The sequence below is a fragment of the Pleurodeles waltl genome, chromosome 8 (assembly GCF_031143425.1).
Source record: "Pleurodeles waltl isolate 20211129_DDA chromosome 8, aPleWal1.hap1.20221129, whole genome shotgun sequence".
NCBI lineage: Eukaryota > Metazoa > Chordata > Amphibia > Caudata > Salamandridae > Pleurodeles > Pleurodeles waltl.
This window is the reverse complement of record NC_090447.1, coordinates 12,321,651-12,331,433: the sequence shown is the minus strand read 5'-3', so window position 1 is coordinate 12,331,433 and position 9,783 is coordinate 12,321,651.

Genomic DNA, 9,783 nt, shown 5'->3' with positions numbered 1-9,783 from the left:
AAAATGCACTACTCACACGGTAGGGTCTCAAGGCGCTGGGAGGGGGGTGCCGGTTACTGCTCAAAAAGCCATGTTTTAAGGTGCTTTCTGAAGGTTAGGAGGTCCTGGGTCTTGCGTAGGTTGGTGGGGAGGGAGTTCCAGGTCTTGGTGGTGATGTGGGAGAAGGATCTGCCGCCGGAGGTGGTGCGTTGGATGCAGGGGACTGTAGCGAGGGCGAGGTCGGAGGAGTTGAGCTGTCGAGTTGGTATATGGAAGTTTACTTGTTCGTTGAGGTAGGCCGGTCCAGTGTCATGGAGCGCTTCGTGAGCGTGGACAAGGACTTTGAGGGTGATCCTTTTGTTGATAGGCAGACAGTGTAGGGACCTGAGGTGGGTGGATATGTGTTTGTGGCGACGGAGGTTGAGGATGAGACGTGCGGCTGCGTTCTGGATTCGCTGGAGTTTTCTTTGAAGCTTGGCTGTGGTCCCTGCGTAGAGGGCGTTGCCGTAGTCCAGTCTGCTGCTAAAGAGGGCATGGGTGACTGTTCTTCTTGTTTCTAAAGGAATCTATTTTAAAGTCTTGCGTAGCATGCAAAGGGTGTTGAAGCAGGAGGATGATATGGCGTTGATTTGCTAGGTTATGGAGAGAGATGAGTCCAGAACGATGCCAAGGTTGCGTGCGTGGGTGGTGGGTGTTGGGGGTGGTCCGAGGGTGGTGGGCCACCAGGAGTCGTTGCATGCTGTCTTGTTGGGGCCGAATATGATGATCTCTGTTTTGTTTGAGTTTAATTTGAAGTGGCTTGCAGTCATCCATTTGGCGATGTTGAGGAGTCCGGTGTGTAGGTTAATCTTGGCGGTGGCTGGGTTCCAAGTGAGGGAGATGATGAGCTGGGTGTCGTCAGCGTATGAAATGATGGTGATGCCGTGGGGGCGGAGGATGTTGGAGAGAGGAGCCATGTAGATGTTTAAGAGGGTGGGGCTGAGGGAGGATCCTTGGGGGACCCCACAGATGGTCTTGGTGGCTGTAGACCGGAAAGGAGGGAGGCAAACTCTTTGGGTTCTCTTGGAGAGGAAGGAGGTGAGCCAGTCCAGGGCCTTGTGGCGAATTGCGGTGTTAAAAAGGCGTGCACGGAGGTTTTAGTGGCATACAGTGCCGAAAGCTGCAGAGAGGTCTAGGAGGATGAGGGCGCGGATCTCGCCCTTGTCCACTCTTGTCCTGATGTCATCTGTGCAGGTGATGAGGGCGGTCTCAGTGCTGTGGTTCTTGCGGAATCCAGACTGGGAGGCGTTGGGTATGTTGTTTTCTTCTAAGAAGCAAGACAGTTGTGCATTTGCTATCTTCTCACGACCTTTGCAGGGAAGGGGAGAAGAGAAATGGGTCGGTAGTTTTCCGGGTCTGCTTTGGGTTTTTTGAGTAGAGCGTTGACTTTGGCGTGCTTCCAAACATCTGGGAAGGTTGTGGTGTTGAAGGAACTGTTGATGACGCACGGAGCTGGGGAGCGATGATTTGGGTCCTACCTACCCACCCATATTTATCCATCTGCATTAAACTTCCCGCTGTCATTTACCCAACTCATGTAACCAGTCATTGTATCAACTCACTGTTGGAAATAACCACCTTTTGCTTGGCATTTCCCAAAAATGTTGCCTTCACTACCCTAGTTTCCTGCTGAACCTGTATTTTGTAGGCGCTAGGGCTCTGCACAATTTCTTTCCTGCTAATGAGTGGTAAAATGCTTCTGCTCTCTCTTCTCAAACATGGTAAAATTGGCATAGACTTGATTTGTTTATTTGCATTGCTTATAAGTCCGTAGTATGCATTACTCTGTGTACCTGGGGCCTGTAAACAAAATGCTTCAGCACTCCTTGTGGCACTATAAACCATGTCTCAGTCCCACCACAGCGGGTTGCAGTGCAGTTTTAAAGTGCCATTTCATCCTGCCAAAATAAAAAATTTGCCAGGCCTAAACATTATTTTTTAATATTTATAAGTCACCCTTAAGGTAGGATCTATAGGCTCAGAGGGCAGGGTGGTTGGTATTTAAAATGTTGGATATGTAGAGCAAAGGTTTTACATGACCTGGAGGTGAAAACCCCCAATGTCGTTTCTCACTGTGGCAAGGCTAACCTCTCAGGAACTAACACCGGAGTACCGAATTACATTTAATAACTGACAATGACATTTTGAGGAGAGCTATAGAGGTGTTTCCTCCATTCATTTGAATAGTAATCTAATATCCTCCTTAGCCATGGAGTTGGAATTTAGGTTAGCATTCATAAAATGCCACTTTTAGAAAGTATGGCACTTTTCTTCCTAAACCAAATGTGCCTTTCTGGAAGTGTCATGGGTCTGTTAACAGCTCTCCCGTGGTGTGATGTGTATTTCTCCCAGTCAAAGTGTCAGGGAGACCAGATTCTTGGGGCCTGCGCACGTTCCCAACATGTCCACCACTAGACAGCTTCCAAAGCTCCGATAGAAATATCACAGAGCCTGGGAGAGTCCAAGTGGGGGAAAAGGGGATTAGGTAGGTGTGAGAAACTAGGGCTGATTGCAGAGACCCCATAACTTTTTGCCCCCATTTTCCACTTTATGCTGGTGTTTTCCTGACTCTGATGGTGCCCTGGGTACTGCTAACCGGTCCCAGGGCCTGTGCTCTGTGTAAAATGGATATGCAAATTAGGCTAATTATAATTGGCTAAGTTAACCTACCTATAAGTCCCTAGTATATGGTAGGGCATGTAGGTTTAGGGACCACAGCATAGGTGGTGCACACCTAGGTGCATTGCTGAGGTGCCCAGTGTCATTTTAAAAGCAAGCCTGCCTTGCTGGCTGCGTTTAAATTAAAGTTATATGCAAATTCGACTTTGGAATTAAAGGTACTTCCAAAGTCTTAAACTACCTTATTTTTACATATAAGTCACCCCTAAGGTGTGCCCTATGTGCCCCTAGGGCTGGGTGCCATGTAACTATAAGCAGGGACTTTATAAAAATAGATTTATAAGCCCTGGTGAGGTAAAAACAGCCAAATTCGTTTTTCCCTCATTGAAGTAAATGGCCTTCATAGGCTAGAATGGGCAGACTTTATTTTAAATTTTAAAGTCTCCTTAAATGTTACATACCAAGAATTTGGTATCAAATTGATTGTTATAATAAATCCCACAACTTCCAGTTGTTGGATTTAATATAACCAGTTCAGGTAAAAAGTTTAGACTTTACCTAAAAAGTTGCCAATTTCAGCTCTGCATTGTTTTTGCTGCTGTGCTCTGATTGGCCAGCCTGCAGCAGCTTCTGCCAGGCTACTTTAATGAGGTGTGAAGTGGCCTGACTTCACACAAAGGAATGTGCTTGGGGGAGAGAATCTCCCCTCAGCAGATGGTGAGGCAGGAAGGGGGAGGGCTGCCAAACTGGTCTTCAAAGGCAGAGAAGGACATTTGCAGCACCCAGCAACACCCCCACATCCTGCAACCCCAGACAGCTAGGTGCCCCCTTGATTAGATTAGGAGAGGGCAGGAGAGGGGTGTGTTTATGATTTTTAGCCACACCAGTGGGTGGGCTCAGCCAGATCTCTCCTCCAAAAATCAGATTCATCCATTTTGGATTTTTGGAGACTGTTGCCTTCTGGGATGGATTTTTGCCACACTTCCCAGGAAGTGGTCATCACAGGGGGACAACCCTGTCCCTGATTGGAGAACCAGGGCCCCCCTGCTTTTCACCCAGGAGCAAGGATAAAACTGGCAGACCTGCACCCACGCCTCAGATCCCCTCCAGAATTCAACAAGAAAGGAACTAAAGAAGAAGAAGGACTGCCCTGCTGGACCCCTGGCCTGCACCTGGACCCTGCACTCAGAAGGACTGCACCAGCTGCACACTTGGGCTTCACCACAAGAAGGACTTTGCCTGGCTTCAACTGGTTCAAGGAGGGACTCCCTGTTTGCTACAGGTGAAAAATTGCTAAACCAGAGTCCCCTGCACCAACTCCTGAAGAAAGCGACCAGCTGACCACTGTCCAGTGGCCAAAAAGGAGTTTGCGCCAGGTGCATTCTGGGAGTTGAAGTCCGTACTTCCCAAGGACCATCACAGAACTTCTGGCCCCTTGGGGTGAGCTGTGGACCCCAAAAGAACCTTGAAAGAACATCTGGGTGAAGCCCCAGAAGTTTGGAAAAGACTGGAGAATTTTTGAAAAAAAAGCTCCATAAAGTGACCGACCCGACGCGGAAATTCTAGCCGGCTTGCCTCAACCGCGACCCGGCCTGACTTCGTGGTTCGTCCCGGTAAAGAAAAACATCCAAAAAAGAGACTAAGTCCGAACGTAAAAAGTTGACCGGGACCTCCCAGCCATCGTATCCGAGAAGGGCTCCATGGACGTCGGATCAAGATCCAGGTTTACCCCGGTCGAAGGATTTTCATCTCGAAAAAACGACTAAGTCCGAAGGTAAAAATCACCACCGAGGAAACCGACTTCGCGTATCCGGACAAGGGCTCCAGGAGGTCGGATTCAACTGGCAGGTTCGTCCCGGTGAAGAAAAACGTCAAAATAAAGACTAAGTCAGAAGGTAACTGTTTAACCGAGGCCTCCCGCGACTTGTAGCCGAGCAGGGCTCCATCGCGGTCGGCCTGAAAGTTTGACTTTGCCCCGGTCCTGGTGCAACCAGATGACCCGATTGGCGCTTTTTGTTTCTAAGCGCTAGAAAATAATAATACTTTAAAAATTCATATCTCCGGTTCCCCTGAACCGATTTTAATCGTTTTTGTGTCATTTTAAAGATAAAAATATAAGCTATTTTTATAAATTGGTTTTGGATTTTTAAACTGTTTCCTGTGTTTTATTTAATTACTGTTTTGTGATATTTGAATGCTTTACACTTTGTCTCCGAAGTTAAGCCTTAACGCTCGATGCCAAGCTACCAAGGGTAGAGCTGGGATTAATTTACTGAGACCTAACTGTACTTATGTGGAGGTTTGTGGCTTGTTGCTAGGTGTAGGTACCTACCTGCCCTACCAATAACCCATTTTCCAACATAATTGGTGGCAGCGGTGGGATCCTGTACTTGTGTTCAATATCACGTTACAGTTTTAGGTAAAACAAATTAAAAATGCTTTAAATTGTCCTAGTGCAAAAATTGTTTTTAATTTTTAATTTGGATTAATTTCAATTATTGAATTTTTGTAATTTTTCTAAATTCTTGTTTCCAATTTTTGCAAAAAGTTTTTGTTGACACAAAACTAGGGAACCATGGAGCTTGATCTGGCTAGCCTACCCACACTGACAGTAGTCCAGCTTAGGGGGTTGTGTATTGAAAGAGGGTTGCCTGCAACCACTGATCTCAGGAAGCAAATCCTGATCACATCCCTGACAGCATGGGCTGAGGCCCAAGAGGTAGAGTCAGAAGAAGCTCCAGAGGAGGGAGAAAGAAGGGAGGATGCAAGCTCTAACCACTCAGGGGAGGGAAGGCATCTGAGCCCAAGTGAGGATGAGGAAGAGCGGTCCTCAGTAAATACAGTCACTAGGGGCAGATCCAAAGCTAGTGGTGGGAAGGGGGTCCTTTCAGGAGGAGAGAACCCATCCATCAGAGAAAGAGAGCTGGAGGCCCAGCTAGCATACATAGCTTTGGAAGCAGAGAAGCTGGCCCTAGAAAAGAAAAAGTGGGCATACCAAGAAAAAAGAGATGGAAGCAGCAATAAAGAAGCTGAGGTGTCCATGGGTGGGGGAGTTTGCCCCAGATTACCCAAAGGGGTGGTTCCTGCCTATGTAGAGGGGGATGACATAGATAAGTGGCTGGGGGCCTTTGAGAGGGCACTCCAAATGAGAAGGGTTAGGCCTCAATACTGGGGTTCCCTTTTGTGGGAGTTGGTCCCCAACTCAGGGAGGGATAGGCTTCTGACCTTAAGGGAGGAGGAGGCAGATTCATACCCTAGTATGAAAAGGTGCTTAGCCAAGAAGTTTGGTCTGACCCCAGAGCAATATAGAATGAAGTTCAGGGACACCCAGAAGGTCAGTACCCAGTCTTGGGTTGACTTTGTAGACACCTCACTAAAGGCACTAGAGGGCTGGATTATTGGCAACAAAGTAGATACTTATGAGGGGTTATACAATCTGATCATGAGAGCTCACATCTTGACCAATTGTATCCAAGAAAGGTTACGCCAGCATCTAGTGGACTCTAAGCAGACCAACCCTAGAGAGCTAGGGGAGGCAGCTGATGAGTGGTTGAGAACCAGGGTGGTTGTCAAGTCCCAGGGGGGAGACTCCAAGAAGGGGGGGTCAGGTCCCCAAAAACCTAAGGAGGGAGGTGGTAAGCCCACCACAGAGACTCCCTCTGTACCCCAGAACCCGAAGAAGGAGGAGAGTAAATCCCACTCCCACTCTGACAAGCAGAGACAGGGAGACCCAGGGTTAAAAAAACTCTTGGACAGTAGGGCTTGCTTTGACTGTCAGCAGACAGGTCACTTCAGAGGAGATGCAGCCTGTCCAAGGAAGGTGGTTAGCACTGGGCTGTCCAGTGTAGCCATAGAGGAGGATTCCTCAGATGATGAAGTCCTCCTAGCATTGTGCTGGGAGACAGGACCAGATGGTAAGCTGGTGATCCCTGAGGGTGGGAGTAGGCACTTCCACCACATTCAAGTGAATGGGATCCCTACCACTGGCCTGAGAGACACCTGTGCCAGTCACACTATAGTGAGTGACCGGTTAGTGACCCCAGACATGTATGTCCCAGGAAAGACAAAGAAAGTCAGGATAGCCACAGGGGAGGTCACCTCCAAACCTGTAGCCATAGTGCCCCTAGAAAGGGAGGGTATCCTTGACTGGATTAGGGTGGTAGTCAGTGCTGACCTCCCCCTAGATTGTATCCTGGGCAATGACCTCCCAGAGGTGAGTCTGGTCACAGATGGGGTGGTCGCCCAGGGCGCCCCCCCCAACCCAAAGTCCTGGGGAGTCAGTCCCTACAGTTAGGAGACAGGGGTCCCCAAGAAAAGGAAAGAAGAAAAGGAAGGGTAGGCCACTCTTAAAGAGAGTTCCAGGGAGCCAAGGGCCCTCTGCCCCAGTAAGGGGGGAGCCCAGAGTTGGCACTGGTGAGGCCTCACCTGACCCCAAGGAAGTCCTGAGTAGTCAGGCAGCTGTCCAGATGCAAGGTGTTGCCCCTGCACTGACAGAAGGGAGAGTGGAAGGAGGGTGTCTGCCACAGGAGGTGGTAGCCCCCCACTCTAGACAGCAAGAGGGGTGCCAGGACCCCAAAGATGCCCCTAAAGCAGCTCAGCCACCTGTCAGTGGAGAGCTTAGGGTGTGGTTCTGGGTACTGACAGCTGTCAGTAGCCTCTGCTGGGTGCTAGCCTTCCTGGCAGCACTGTACTTGGCCTGGGAGGCAGACCCCAAGGCCAATAGCAAAGTAGGCCCCCTGACCCTATTGGTCATGGTGGGGTTGCTCAAGTGTTGGGTGACTTCTTTGGGTAAGCTAGGTGTTGCCCTAGCAAAGTTAGGAGTAGGGGAGGTGGGCACCTCACTACCCAAGTTGGCAGAGAGAGAGGAGGAAGACCCCCCTAGAGGGAAGTTTCAGTTTGAGTTGGGTCCTTTTACTGTTGGGATGGCTTCACTACCCAGAGGGAGTGACCCTGACAGGAGGATATAAGGCAGAGTAGGCCCTGCAAAGGGACAGCCAGTTTTCTTCACTGTCTTCCTAGCCTAACAAGCCAGGAAGACTCTCCCAGGGTTGGGCTGAGTCTCCTGGGCGTGTGGGCTGGGGGGGGGTTGTGTGAGAAACTAGGGCTGATTGCAGAGACCCCATAACTTTTTGCCCCCATTTTCCACTTTATGCTGGTGTTTTCCTGACTCTGATGGTGCCCTGGGTACTGCTAACCGGTCCCAGGGCCTGTGCTCTGTGTAAAATGGATATGCAAATTAGGCTAATTATAATTGGCTAAGTTAACCTACCTATAAGTCCCTAGTATATGGTAGGGCATGTAGGTTTAGGGACCACAGCATAGGTGGTGCACACCTAGGTGCATTGCTGAGGTGCCCAGTGTCATTTTAAAAGCAAGCCTGCCTTGCTGGCTGCCTTTAAATTAAAGTTATATGCAAATTCGACTTTGGAATTAAAGGTACTTTGTGCCCCTAGGGCTGGGTGCCATGTAACTATAAGCAGGGACTTTATAAAAATAGATTTATAAGCCCTGGTGAGGTAAAAACAGCCAAATTCATTTTTCCCTCATTGAAGTAAATGGCCTTCATAGGCTAGAATGGGCAGACTTTATTTTAAATTTTAAAGTCTCCTTAAATGTTACATACCAAGAATTTGGTATCAAATTGATTGTTATAATAAATCCCACAACTTCCAGTTGTTGGATTTAATATAACCAGTTCAGGTAAAAAGTTTAGACTTTACCTAAAAAGTTGCCAATTTCAGCTCTGCATTGTTTTTGCTGCTGTGCTCTGATTGGCCAGCCTGCAGCAGCTTCTGCCAGGCTACTTTAATGAGGTGTGAAGTGGCCTGACTTCACACAAAGGAATGTGCTTGGGGGAGAGAATCTCCCCTCAGCAGATGGTGAGGCAGGAAGGGGGAGGGCTGCCAAACTGGTCTTCAAAGGCAGAGAAGGACATTTGCAGCACCCAGCAACACCCCCACATCCTGCAACCCCAGACAGCTAGGTGCCCCCTTGATTAGATTAGGAGAGGGCAGGAGAGGGGTGTGTTTATGATTTTTAGCCACACCAGTGGGTGGGCTCAGCCAGATCTCTCCTCCAAAAATCAGATTCATCCATTTTGGATTTTTGGAGACTGTTGCCTTCTGGGATGGATTTTTGCCACACTTCCCAGGAAGTGGTCATCACAGGGGGACGACCCTGTCCCTGATTGGAGAACCAGGGCCCCCCTGCTTTTCACCCAGGAGCAAGGATAAAACTGGCAGACCTGCACCCACGCCTCAGATCCCCTCCAGAATTCAACAAGAAAGGAACTAAAGAAGAAGAAGGACTGCCCTGCTGGACCCCTGGCCTGCACCTGGACCCTGCACTCAGAAGGACTGCACCAGCTGCACACTTGGGCTTCACCACAAGAAGGACTTTGCCTGGCTTCAACTGGTTCAAGGAGGGACTCCCTGTTTGCTACAGGTGAAAAATTGCTAAACCAGAGTCCCCTGCACCAACTCCTGAAGAAAGCGACCAGCTGACCACTGTCCAGTGGCCAAAAAGGAGTTTGCGCCAGGTGCATTCTGGGAGTTGAAGTCCGTACTTCCCAAGGACCATCACAGAACTTCTGGACCCTTGGGGTGAGCTGTGGACCCCAAAAGAACCTTGAAAGAACATCTGGGTGAAGCCCCAGAAGTTTGGAAAAGACTGGAGAATTTTTGAAAAAAAAGCTCCATAAAGTGACCGACCCGACGCTGAAATTCTAGCCGGCTTGCCTCAACCGCAACCCGGCCTGACTTCGTGGTTCGTCCCGGTAAAGAAAAACATCCAAAAAAGAGACTAAGTCCGAACGTAAAAAGTTGACCGGGACCTCCCAGCCATCGTATCCGAGAAGGGCTCCATGGACGTCGGATCAAGATCCAGGTTTACCCCGGTCGAAGGATTTTCATCTCGAAAAAACGACTAAGTCCGAAGGTAAAAATCACCACCGAGGAAACCGACTTCGCGTATCCGGACAAGGGCTCCAGGAGGTCGGATTCAACTGGCAGGTTCGTCCCGGTGAAGAAAAACTTCAAAAAAGAGACTAAGTCAGAAGGTAACTTTTTAACCGAGGCCTCCCGCGACTTGTAGCCGAGCAGGGCTCCATCGCGGTCGGCCTGAAAGTTTGACTTTGCCCCGGTCCTG